Raw genomic sequence first — 12915 nt, 5'->3', positions numbered from 1 at the left:
TGGGAGACATGGGTTGGACATGGGTGGGGGCCTGGTGGAGGCTGCCCCTGGATGCTGGGGGTGGGGGTGGTGGGTGACATGGGTGGGTGCCTGGTGGCAGGTGCCCCACAGTGCTGGGGGGTGGGGGTGGTGGGTGACATGGGTGGGGGCCTGGTGGAGGTTGCCCCTGGTGGCTGGGGGGTGGGGGTGGTGGGTGACATGGGTGGGGGCCTGCTGGCAGGTGCCCCACAGTGCTGGGGGGTGGGGGTGGTGGGTGACATGGGTGGGGGCCTGCTGGCAGGTGCCCCACAGTGCTGGGGGGTGGGGGTGGTGGGAGACATGGGTTGGACATGGGTGGGGGCCTGGTGGAGGCTGCCCCTGCACTGCTGGGAGGTGGGGGTGGTGGGAGACATGGGTTGGACATGGGTGGGTGCCTGGTGGAGGCTGCCCCTGCACTGCTGGGAGGTGGGGGTGGTGGGAGACATGAGTGGGGGCCTGGTGGAGGCTGCCCCTGGTGACTGGGGGGGTGGGGGTGGTGGGAGACATGAGTGGGGGCCTGGTGGAGGGTGCCCCTGGTGGCGGGGGGTGGGGGTGATAGGGGACATGAGTGGGGGCCTGGTGGGGGCTGCCCCTGGATGCTGGGGGGTGGGGGTGGTGGGTGACATGGGTGGGGGCCTGGTGGAGGGTGCCCCTGGTGGCTGGGGGGTGGGGGTGGTGGGTGACATGGGTGGGGGCCTGCTGGCAGGTGCCCCACAATGCTGGGGCGTGGGGGTGGTGGGAGACATGAGTGGGGGCCTGGTGGAGGCTGCCCCTGGTGACTGGGGGGGTGGGGGTGGTGGGAGACATGAGTGGGGGCCTGGTGGAGGGTGCCCCTGGATGGTGGGGGGTGGGGGTGGTGGGAGACATGAGTGGGGGCCTGGTGGAGGGTGCCCCTGGTGACTGGGGGGGTGGGGGTGGTGGGAGACATGAGTGGGGGCCTGGTGGAGGCTGCCCCTGGTGACTGGGGGGGTGGGGGTGGTGGGAGACATGAGTGGGGGCCTGGTGGAGGGTGCCCCTGGATGGTGGGGGGTGGGGGTGGTGGGAGACATGAGTGGGGGCCTGGTGGAGGCTGCCCCTGGTGACTGGGGGGGTGGGGGTGGTGGGAGACATGAGTGGGGGCCTGGTGGAGGGTGCCCCTGGTGGCGGGGGGTGGGGGTGATAGGGGACATGAGTGGGGGCCTGGTGGGGGCTGCCCCTGGATGCTGGGGGGTGGGGGTGGTGGGTGACATGGGTGGGGGCCTGGTGGAGGGTGCCCCTGGTGGCTGGGGGGTGGGGGTGGTGGGTGACATGGGTGGGGGCCTGCTGGCAGGTGCCCCACAGTGCTGGGGGGTGGGGGTGGTGGGTGACATGAGTGGGGGCCTGGTGGAGGCTGCCCCTGGTGACTGGGGGGGTGGGGGTGGTGGGAGACATGAGTGGGGGCCTGGTGGAGGGTGCCCCTGGATGGTGGGGGGTGGGGGTGGTGGGAGACATGAGTGGGGGCCTGGTGGAGGGTGCCCCTGGTGACTGGGGGGGTGGGGGTGGTGGGAGACATGAGTGGGGGCCTGGTCGAGGGTGCCCCTGGTGACTGGGGGCGTGGGGGTGGTGGGAGACATGAGTGGGGGCCTGGTGGAGGGTGCCCCTGGTGGCGGGGGGGTGGGGGTGATAGGGGACATGAGTGGGTGCCTGGTGGAGGCTGCCCCTGCACTGCTGGGGGGTGGGGGTGGTGGGAGACATGAGTGGGGGCCTGGTGGAGGGTGCCCCTGGTGACTGGGGGGGTGGGGGTGGTGGGAGACATGAGTGGGGGCCTGGTGGAGAGTGCCCCTGGTGACTGGGGGGGTGGGGGTGATAGGGGACATGAGTGGGGGCCTGGTGGAGGGTGCCCCTGCACTGCTGGGGGGTGGGGGTGGTGGGAGACATGAGTGGGGGCCTGGTGGAGGGTGCCCCTGGTGGCGGGGGGTGGGGGTGATAGGGGACATGAGTGGGTGCCTGGTGGAGGCTGCCCCTGCACTGCTGGGGGGTGGGGGTGGTGGGAGACATGAGTGGGGGCCTGGTGGAGGGTGCCCCTGGTGACTGGGGGGGTGGGGGTGGTGGGAGACATGAGTGGGGGCCTGGTGGAGGGTGCCCCTGGTGACTGGGGGGGTGGGGGTGATAGGGGACATGAGTGGGGGCCTGGTGGAGGGTGCCCCTGCACTGCTGGGGGGTGGGGGTGGTGGGAGACATGAGTGGGGGCCTGGTGGAGGGTGCCCCTGGTGGCGGGGGGGTGGGGGTGATAGGGGACATGAGTGGGTGCCTGGTGGAGGCTGCCCCTGCACTGCTGGGGGGTGGGGGTGGTGGGAGACATGAGTGGGGGCCTGGTGGAGGGTGCCCCTGGTGACTGGGGGGGTGGGGGTGGTGGGAGACATGAGTGGGGGCCTGGTGGAGGGTGCCCCTGGTGACTGGGGGGTGGGGGTGATAGGGGACATGAGTGGGGGCCTGGTGGGGGCTGCACCTGCAGTGCTGGGTGGTGGGGGTGGTGGGAGACATGGGTGGGGGCCTGGTGGAGGCTGCCCCTGCACTGCTGGGGGGTGGGGGTGGTGGGAGACATGAGTGGGGGCCTGGTGGAGGCTGCCCCTGGTGACTGGGGGGTGGGGGTGGTGGGAGACATGAGTGGGGGCCTGGTGGAGGGTGCCCCTGGATGGTGGGGGGTGGGGGTGGTGGGAGACATGAGCAGGTGTGCAGGGTAGTCCCCTGTTTTGTGGGCTGCCTGCAGGGGCCGTGGAGGGTGTACAGGGAACACCTGTGAGGATCCACCCAGCCTAATCGCGTGTGTAACTTCCCACGCACCCCTGTAATACACGTACCAAGCCAAATCGCGTGTGATAATTCCCGCGCACCCCTGAAATACACGCGCCCAGGCTATTCGCGTGTGGAAATTCCTGCGCACCCCTGAAATACACGTACCCTGCTGTAATCGCGTGTGGGACTTCCTGCGCACCCCTGAAATACACGCGCCCAGGCTATTCGCGTGTGGAAATTCCCGCGCACCCCTGAAATACACGTACCCTGCTGTAATCGCGTGTGGGACTTCCCGCGCACCCCTGAAATACACGCGCCCAGGCTATTCGCGTGTGGAACTTCCTGCGCACCCCTGAAATACACGCGCCCAGGCTATTCGCGTGTGGAACTTCCCGCGCACCCCTGAAATACACGCGCCCAGGCTATTCGCGTGTGGAACTTCCCGCGCACCCCTGAAATACACGCGCCCAGGCTATTCGCGTGTGGAACTTCCCGCGCACCCCTGAAATACACGTACCCTGCTGTAATCGCGTGTGGGACTTCCCGCGCACCCCTGAAATACACGTACCCTGATGGAATCGCGTGTGGAACTTCCCGCGCACCCCTGAAATACACCTACCCTGATGGAATCGTGTGTGGAACTTCCCGCGCACCCCTGAAATCCACGTACCCGGCCAAATCGCGTGTGAGACTTCCCGCGCACCCCGGTATACACGCACACGTATTTTTTGTCAGCGTGTCCGTGTTTGTGGGTACCCCTTTGCACGTCATTTGTCCAGGAGGGCCACAGTATAGGACATTCATCATGGCAGTATATGGGTGCTATTTGTTGGCGCACCTTTTGGCGCACATTTCTTACAGCCGCAGAGACGCTACCGCCTGCTTTCTTGTGGCGGTCGTGTTTGTGCCTGTGCGCTGGTTTGAGCGTGCGCTTTTTCCATGAATACGTGTTGTAGGCGAGCGTGTGGGCGTTCCGCGCACTTGTGCCCTGTACTTCCCCCGTGACGCCCACGTTTTTGCAAGTTGTTCCCCATTCCGAGTGTTACGCCCGTGTTCCGCCTACTTTTGTTGCGTGCGCCGCGCTATGTGCGAATTTCGCTGTGGCCTGTGCGATTTTCGCTGTGACCTGGCGCACGCTGTTAGATGGCCTGTGCACCAACGTGCGCGGCGCACTTTTTATCGCACATCCGCTGGTTTTCTCGCGCACGGACTTCCATAAATCGACGTGCGCTGCTTTTCGTGCGATTTTCGCACTTTCACTGCGATTTTCGCTATTCCACTGCGATTCGCACGTTTTTGCCCACTTGCGCCGCGCTAATTATTCCATGAATCGGCCTGACAGCTTCTGAAACTCTCAGCTGATCTTTTTTCCCACCTCAACTTGGTGGAGGACAGACTAGCTGAAACAAAATTTTGCATGAATACAGACACAGACTGCTCAAAACCTATCAGCAGAATGTATGCACATTCTGCAAATAAGTGGTCTGATAGAAAAAGAAAAATATAATTGAAGGAGGCTTTGTATACCAACTAGCCATCAATTACATAACTGTGTAGTCTCTTTGAGGCAATACAAGATGAAAAGAAAGTGTGCAGAGAAGGTAAATAGTACATAGAATAATAAAGGTTGACTATTAATGATGCTCACCATTGGTGTTTACAAACACAAAACAAATTAACAGGTACAATAAATGATCACACAATTTACACCAATGGTTTATTAAAGAACTTTATGACTATAAAAAGGCAACTCAAACAAAGTCAAGAAACGGCTGCAAAACGCATGATAAAGGACGTGAATTTGCAGGCTGAGTTTGATGAGTTACAACATATAAAAATGAAATGAAAGAGAACCCAGCTTAACCCGAAAAATACACTGCCACCAAGAAATACACCAACTCATCTAAAAATCGACACCAGCACCAGCACAGATACAAGGTGTTTGCAGTTAGTGATAGTGATAGTAAGAAGAATAAAAGAACATGTATCATTGAGAGAGAAGCCAGGAAAATGAATGAAGGATCTTACTGATGCAGTGTTGCAAATAAAAAAAGAAAGAGATAGCTAGCTGGCAGTCTACACACCAAGAGACAGTGAGTGAAATACATGCTTGTCAGCAAGAACAGTTTTCCTTACAAAAGCAGTAACAACATATCACAGACTTCAAGAACTAAAGCATTCAATTATAGGCAGACCAGTCTTGTTGTTTCTTGGGAAAAATTAGTGCAATGTAAACACAATATAATTGAAATGGATAACAATGCCAGATTAAGACAAGAAATTACTGAAAATGTGTTGAGTTCTGAATCAGTAGTTCCAGTCCATAGACATATCCTGGAGACTTCCTGTGTACTTCCCAGACCTTCCCTGAGAAATAATATTGGATCTGGTACAGCTGGTCATAGTCAGATACACAATTTCTCCTTCCCAAACACACTGATAGAGAAAATAAAAGTTTAGTTTCATGTCAGATCAAGAGAATATTCTAGACCTTGAGGAGACAGGAGGTTGGATGGCCTACTTTGACTATCAAGAATGGACAGGAGCGGAAATGAGAGTGCTCCCAAACAGCGAATCCATAAAGAAATGTATCAAAATGAGCTGAGAGAACAGGAAATATATCATATGATCCAACAGAGAGACTATTTAACTCATTTGACTAACCTTAAGAAACTGGGATTGCAACCCAGAAAGGGCATTCTAAAAACCTGTTTTTACATAAAGGACTAGGAGAAAAAAAAACAGAACCCCTAGGAAGACAGGGATACGCTGATTCTGAGCATCCAACTCCTCAGAAAAGATAACCCTGAAGAACAATGATGAACAGAACCCCTAGGAAGACAGGGATACGCTGATTCTGAGCATCCAACTCCTCAGAAAAGATAACCATGAAGACCAATGATGAACAGCTAAACGAGAAGGATTTAACAATGCTTGCCTGACAAAATGTCAGACAATTCAGAACAACGCTGTGTGTATTATCAAAAATATACCAAGATCTGAGCATATTTTGGCCGAAAGAAGAGCTCTTCACTGGCAGGTGGTGAAAGATCGGATTGCTTTTAAAACTGCCACACTAGTACACCACTGCCTTTTTGAAGTTCCTCCTCTCTATCTAAAGTCACTGGTATACCCATACGCCCCCTGTAGGCCCTTGCGTTTTGGAAACCATTGTCAGATTAATTGAGTAACCTACAAAAGGACCAATGGATTGAGCAGGTCTTTTCCCACTAGAGCAGCCAAGCTCTGGACCACTCTCCCAACTGCTTTGAGTTTCGAAGGAAGCAACTTAAAGTTCTGCCGAGCTGTTAAGTCTTTCCTATTTAAGTGAGCATTTGTGAGAGTCTTGCTCTCACTTTTTCTTCTGTGTGTGTCCCATTTATTTCTGTGTTGTCCTCTGTCTTTATGTTGGTTCCTTGATGCCTGCGGGCTTGTGAAAACCTATAAATCTATAAATAAATAAATAAATAAATACATAAATGAGGGGATCCTTTGTATCTTACACATTAGAAACCTTTCTACAATCATTAAGATGGGGAGAATAAATATCTAAAAAGGGAGAGGGCTTTACGTAGTGGCTCTGACTCTCATGAGGGAAACTGGACTCCAGTGATAAGAATTAGAAAGAGAACCACAATCACAATTTCTGAAGGAACCAATCAAACGGATTAAAGGCATACAACACTTTATGACTGCTTATTATAAAAAATAAAAAATATTCTTTTTGGGAAGATTTAGAATTGTATGAACAACTGATGACATCATGTTGATTGAAAAATGACCCAACAATATTGAGTGCGTCAAATTGACTTTTTCTCCACAGTTTTAAAGTTTTCTTTGCCAGACTGGAATATCAAAATCACTATGAATGGCCCTCTTTCAAGGTGCCATTTTTACAATATTTCTCAAAACATAGAACCCCAATAAGCCCTCAACGCAATCTATTGTTACTTGTGTGCTAAGCATCAACATTCTAGGGACTTTGGACAAGAACTGAAGTGTGCAGTGTTCCCAATTGTGTCTTTATGTTGATATGAAGAGTTGGGATGTTAAACCTACTTCCCTTTGCACCCTTCTGAAGTATGAAGTGACTCAGTTAATTAGCAATTTTGATGACTTGAGATCATTCGCGTGGATTAGAACCCAAACTGCAATGACCTCTGAGATTCAGAACCCAACAGTTCTGAGAAATAAAGAAAAGTACCACAAACGGATGGGCCAGCCACCACCAAGGTAGTTGCGGTGAACAGTGATTATTCACTGGATTTACAAATAGAGGGGTTAAAAACCTACTCCTATGCTGGAATAGATACTAACAGGTAGAGAAGACCCTTTGCTCAAAACCAACTGAACAGTCCTCCACCTAACATGCAAAGTACTGGCACAAACCAACTGGAGCCTTACAATAGTACCCTCTTTCAAAGGTGGATTGCCACCTTCAAAAGAACAACAAATCAAATTTTAAAGAAGAATAAGAAATAATCTAAAACAATAATAAGAATAACCAAGAAACCACTAGAAACAAGACCAAAAAAGAAGAAAAAAAAAGAATCTGAGGAGAGACTGAAAAAAATGGTATTATTTTATCTCCAGTTCTTTCTAGAGACCACACTCCATTAGAGGCAGTGACCAGGAATATAAGGAGAGGGAGTGAGCTACAATTTCATTTGAGGTTTCAAAATCTATCTTTATATTTACAGAATTCTCATTCAACCTGCCTGAACTTGATCTTGAACAAGAGGTCCAAATGGTGCTGGCCCTAAGCCAAGTTCATCAAACTCCAAACATGAGAAAGATACATTTACAACTGTCCACTAATTCACACATTCTCTGCAACAAATTGCCTATAGCCTCCTCCCCTCTCAGAACTCCCCAGAATCTCAATGTCTCTAGAGCTCTGGTTCTTTCTAGGCTAATTATTTCAATTGCCTCTTCCTTCATCTACCCTCCTCTTCTCTACAACCCCTCCAGCTAATCCAAAATAGGGCTGCAAGACTTATCCTTGGCCTCAAGCCCATGGACCATATCTCTCTAGCGCTAAAAACTCTCCACTGGCTCCCGGTTGCTACAAGAATCAAATTCAATTCCCTCAGCATCAACCACAAGGATGTCTGGGGCCAGGGACCATGCTATCAGCAACTTGCTCTCACTAAATACTCTCCCTCAAGATCTTTACATTACTCCAGCACCAACTATCTGGGTGTTAAACAGCGAGCTGGTGGCCAATCTCTTTCCTCACCAGGCTCCCTCCTATGGAATTGCCTCCCCATTCCTATTTGTCTTGAGCTGGATCTCCTCCATTTCCTGAAGCTCTTCAAGACTTTCCTCTTCACCTCCTCTTTCCCTTACTCCATCCTCCGCTAAACCCCATGGCTGCTGAGATTGGTGACCAGGGCCCTTACGTGTCCTCCTGGGTCCTGGCTTCCCACACCCAATCGCCTACAGCCTCCGCCCCTCCAAGCACTTTGCCTTTGGCACCCACTGGCCTGTGCCATCACAGGCCTGCACTTACATATTTATAGGTGGTTGTCCACTGAACTTAGGCACTTACAGCTGCTCACTCCTTAGCACTTTCCATTTGATAAACCTAGCACGTAACCCCCTAATCCCCTACCCCTTCCCTCTCTTGGCAGTTGCATGTTCTGAATGCTCACAAGACTTAGTAGGTTCACCTCTATTTTACATTGTTATATTTAATTAACAACAGGTTCCCTCCCTATTGCCCTGTGGGCGCTTTGAAACACAATTTACTTGTTCAATAAGTGTAGGGAACTGGCCAATCCTGCTGCAGTCTCCACCTCCCCTGTTCCCTCCAAGGCCCTCTGCATGGCGCTGACTGCTCACTTCACCACTAAAACTCAGGACATCCTGTCCTCTGTGTCCTCTTCCTCTCCCTCTACCTCTCTTGGCCCCCCTCTGGCCGCCTCTCCCTGTTCTCCTCCTTGCTCTATTTCCTCTCTGACAACACCTGACGATGTTTCTAGATAAGTCCAATCTATGAAAGTGTCATCCAAACAGGGTCTCCCTGCTCCTCCAGAACCATCACGGACCACAATGACACCCCCGCTCCAACCTTGGCCGATTTTTACAATCACTCTTTCATCACTGGATCTTTCCTGTCTCTCCTCAAGCACTCCCTTGTGTACCACCTCCTAAAAAAGCCTTCTGTTGATTCTACCTGTCCAGCAAACTATCACCCGATATTTACCACTCCTTTCCTGGGCAAACTCCTGGAAAAGCTGGACATCTCCCAGCTTACTCTCCACACTAAGGGCCTCATCACGAGTTTGTCGGTAACCCTTAAATGCAGTGGTAGCGCTATTTCCGCCGCATTTAAGGGTCCGACAGATCATGGCTATGGCGGATTTCCCCCACCTATGAGCTGGGGGGAAATCTGCGGCAAATTTGCCGATTTTCGGTGCGATTACCACTGGTGGGAAATCCGCCGGCAGTAATAGCGTGAAATTTTCCCATTGGGCCCAATGGGGAATGAGGAATTCCCGAATGGGCCCAATGGGGAATGTGCACTAACTGTTCTGCCAAACCCGTGATCCGTCACTAATAGCGCCGGGGGTTTGGCGGTAGGGCTATTAGCGCCGGCGTTACCGCCCAACTCATGATGAGGCCCTAAGTCTGTTTGTTGTTTCCATGACCATCGGTCTGGCTTCAGAGCAGTCAGAGGCACAGAAACTGCTCTCCTGAACACCTGAGAAGATCTGCTTTGTAATCTTGACTCCAGCCTTACTTTTGTCCTCATCCTCCTTGACCTTTCCTCTGATTTCGACACGGTCAATTAAGCCATCCTGATCAATCGACTCTGTGAGAACCTGGGCATCACAGATCAGGCCTTGGAGTGGTTGACTTCCTTTCTCTTGGACTGACCCTCCCAGGTCCAACTTGGGTCCTTTCTTTCCACCACCTCTCTCTCCACACGTGGTGTTCCCCATGGCTCTATCCTCTCACCCTCGCTCTTTAATGTCTACTTGGCCTCTTTGGCCTGACTGATCTCTACCTTCTCCTCTAACTTTCAGTGTTATGCGGATGACAATCAGCTCTCTTTCAGGCTCCCCTCAGCCAACTGACTGTCTATCCACAATTCATGATGGTGCGTCTCCAACGATCTCAGCCTTAATGCCAGTAAAACAGAGATGCTTCTTATTGGGACACCTGCTCCCGCTTTCCCTCTCTCACTCTGGCTTCCCTCCTTGGGCCGTCTTCCTTCACCTTCGTGTGAGGCAAAACACCTTGGTGTCATCTTTTACTCCACTCTCTCCTTCTCTCCTTCTCTCCTCACATCAAAGAACTTGCCAAGAAGGCCCACTACCAGCTGCACCTTCTCAGAGGTATTCTTCCATTTCTCACTTCCGTCAGAAACTCACTGTCTCCACAGCCCTGGTTCTCTCTAGGCTGGACTACTGCAACAGCCCCTTTCTCAATCTGCCTTCCTCTACACTCTGCCCTCTGCAACTAATCCAGAACAGGACTGCAAGACTTATCCTTGGCCTCAAGTACAGGGGCCATATCTCTCCAGCCCTGAAATCTCTCCAGTGGCTCCTGGTGGCTGAAGCATAAAGTACAGGACCCTCTACATAATCCACAAGGCTTTCTGGGGCCAGGGCCTGCACTACATCCAACTCTCTCTTCCAAAATACCTTTCTTCTCCAGCCCTTTTGTCGAAATAGAAAGTATATTGTGCCTCCTATTGTAATAAATATATTAATATTGGCCTACGCCAAGCTGCTCGAAAGTCGTTTGCGAAAGGAATCTGTGTTGCAAGGTCCTGACCTTAAATCCATGTAAGCCGCCATTTTAGGTCAAACCGCCATTTTAGGATTCGTTGTGTAAAAGTCACCCTGTGAGCTAAAATGGTGGACGATGTCATTCCAGAATACAACATGGCCGTCTTGACCTCTGTACATAGCTAATGTGTAATTTGCCTGCAGGCCACTTGTTGAGGTCATGAACTGAGACCTTGTCCTTCATTGACCTATGTGTAGAAGGATTACTCGTGCAATGAAACTAATCCACGAGCATATGTTGAGACAATGTATTCAAATACTGAACGAAGAACATCTGTTTAACTACACTGTATTAATGTTTAAGAAGGCTGGCATGGAATACTTTAGAATACACAGTTATTGCATACGCTTGTTGATACATGTATTAAAGGCAAACCAGTTATATGCGTTTTTTTGAGACTTGGCACGAACCCTAGATCAGTGATGTATTAAAAGGAATATTAACCCGAAGTGGGGCTGGACATCGCGCCCACTAAATGTATAAAAAGCAAATGCATTCTAATGTACAGCGTCTCTCACTGAACACACTGAACCACGCTGGAGTTCGTTGTGTTGTACTGAGGGCTGATAGCTATCTGATTTTGCTCTGTTTTTGTAACTGGATTCAGTATAAAATAAAGTACTTTGTATGTTCCTTTGTAACTTTTGTTCGGTGTATTTCCTTTTGGCGTACTCAGCCTCGATATTCTTTTTCTGTTTTCACACTTGGCGCCCGAATAGGGACCCTCAAGATTGATGCCGGATTGTTGAAGGTTGACGCACGCTATTGGACCGGGATCGGACGGTGTGACATAAGGGGCCCCCTGAACGAAACGCGACACATCTACAGCGCTGCACGACCCGATCCATGGACGATAAGCATGTGGTCCGAGACGGCTTCTTGACGAGGGTCCACTTATCGAGGCGGGCAGATTTGCCGAAATCACCATACACGAGGTAAGATTAGTTAGGTAATATTCATAGAAGTACTGATCGGCCTCCTTAGGGTTGGTCAGGTGAGTCGTGACCCGATTCTTAATTTAACCCTGACAATTTGAATTTTGGCGCATTGTATCTGCAGACACAATTATTGACCAGGTAACACCAAGAATTTGAGATATGCCTGGGAAATTATCTACCTGCTTTAGGGCATTATTCCCCAGTGATAGACAATCTTTGGAATTTAGCCATCCCGCACCACGGGAGGGGTCGCCGGCATGTACTATTTACTGTAAGTATGGCATTGGAAGTATAGTATTTAATGATATTTGGCACAGACAAACCAGACATGCTTCCGAACTTCAGTGGCCAATCAATGGTAGTTTTGAGATCCCTGTAGTGATACACAAAATTGCAACCTTGCCAATCAGGGCTTTAGATGACAGCATTAGCCGCTGAAAGCCAATAGTGTATTCAAAGTATGTGCCAAAATGCTGACAGTAGTCTGTTGTAGCACTTCCATTATGCAGTAGTGAGCTACAAGGAATATGCAGGCCTAGTATGAGTGATAGGTCACATTATGCATTGTTGATAGACAGGCAGGGAGAGAGCCCTAGCTCTGTAGCTAATAGGTATTTTTGGAGTGTTTGGAACATTATGGCACCTATATAGCGCTTAGATAGCCAGTCTTAAGCGCTATAAACACTAAGCTATGAGTGCATGCCTTTTAGAGCTTGCAGATGGGGTTAATACATCCCTGCTTCCCTTAGAATATTCTGCCTCACTAACGGTAGCCCTGCATGGCCCCAAGCTAATCTCCTTTTCTCTGGGAAGGCACTGATAAGACATTCCTGAGCTTTGGCAGATGGGCTCCAGGGAGCCTGGGAGGGGCTCAGAAGAAGGAGCAGTGGAAATTAACAGAGTTGGGTTTTTTCCATGAGCCAGCCTATATTTTGCACAGGGAAAGTTCTGGAACTGTGCGTCACGGACGGGCAGCACGAGATTATAAAATACACATGCTCACATGACTCGGGTGGGAGATCGTCCTGTGGACTTGGTTCAAGCAGATCAAGTGCCCGGAATTGGAGCTCTTGACGGCATCCTGCAGCGCTGTTCTCTGACTGAGCGGGGCTTGTTACAGCTAGCTTATGAGGGCCAGGGTCTCCCAGTGCTGATTGAAGGGGCGCAAGACTGTGTTTCTCTATATTTCTCTATGTTTCTAAGTTCTCTTTATTTTGCATTTCTCTAAGTTTTATGCTTTGTAATCTTCTCTAACTTGAATACCAAATGTATATGAAATTCACTGTTTAGAATAAATACTAAAACTTATTGAAGGTGTCATCTGTCACTAGCATGAGATCACTGCTCAGCACAATAGAACCTGTATTTTGGGCTGAATTGGGTATTTTTTGCTCTCAAAGGGCTG

The sequence above is a fragment of the Ambystoma mexicanum genome, chromosome 4q, assembly GCF_040938575.1.
Source record: "Ambystoma mexicanum isolate Mex_15411 chromosome 4q, UKY_AmexF1_1, whole genome shotgun sequence".
Taxonomy (NCBI): domain Eukaryota; kingdom Metazoa; phylum Chordata; class Amphibia; order Caudata; family Ambystomatidae; genus Ambystoma; species Ambystoma mexicanum.
Note: the sequence above shows the minus strand (reverse complement) of the source record.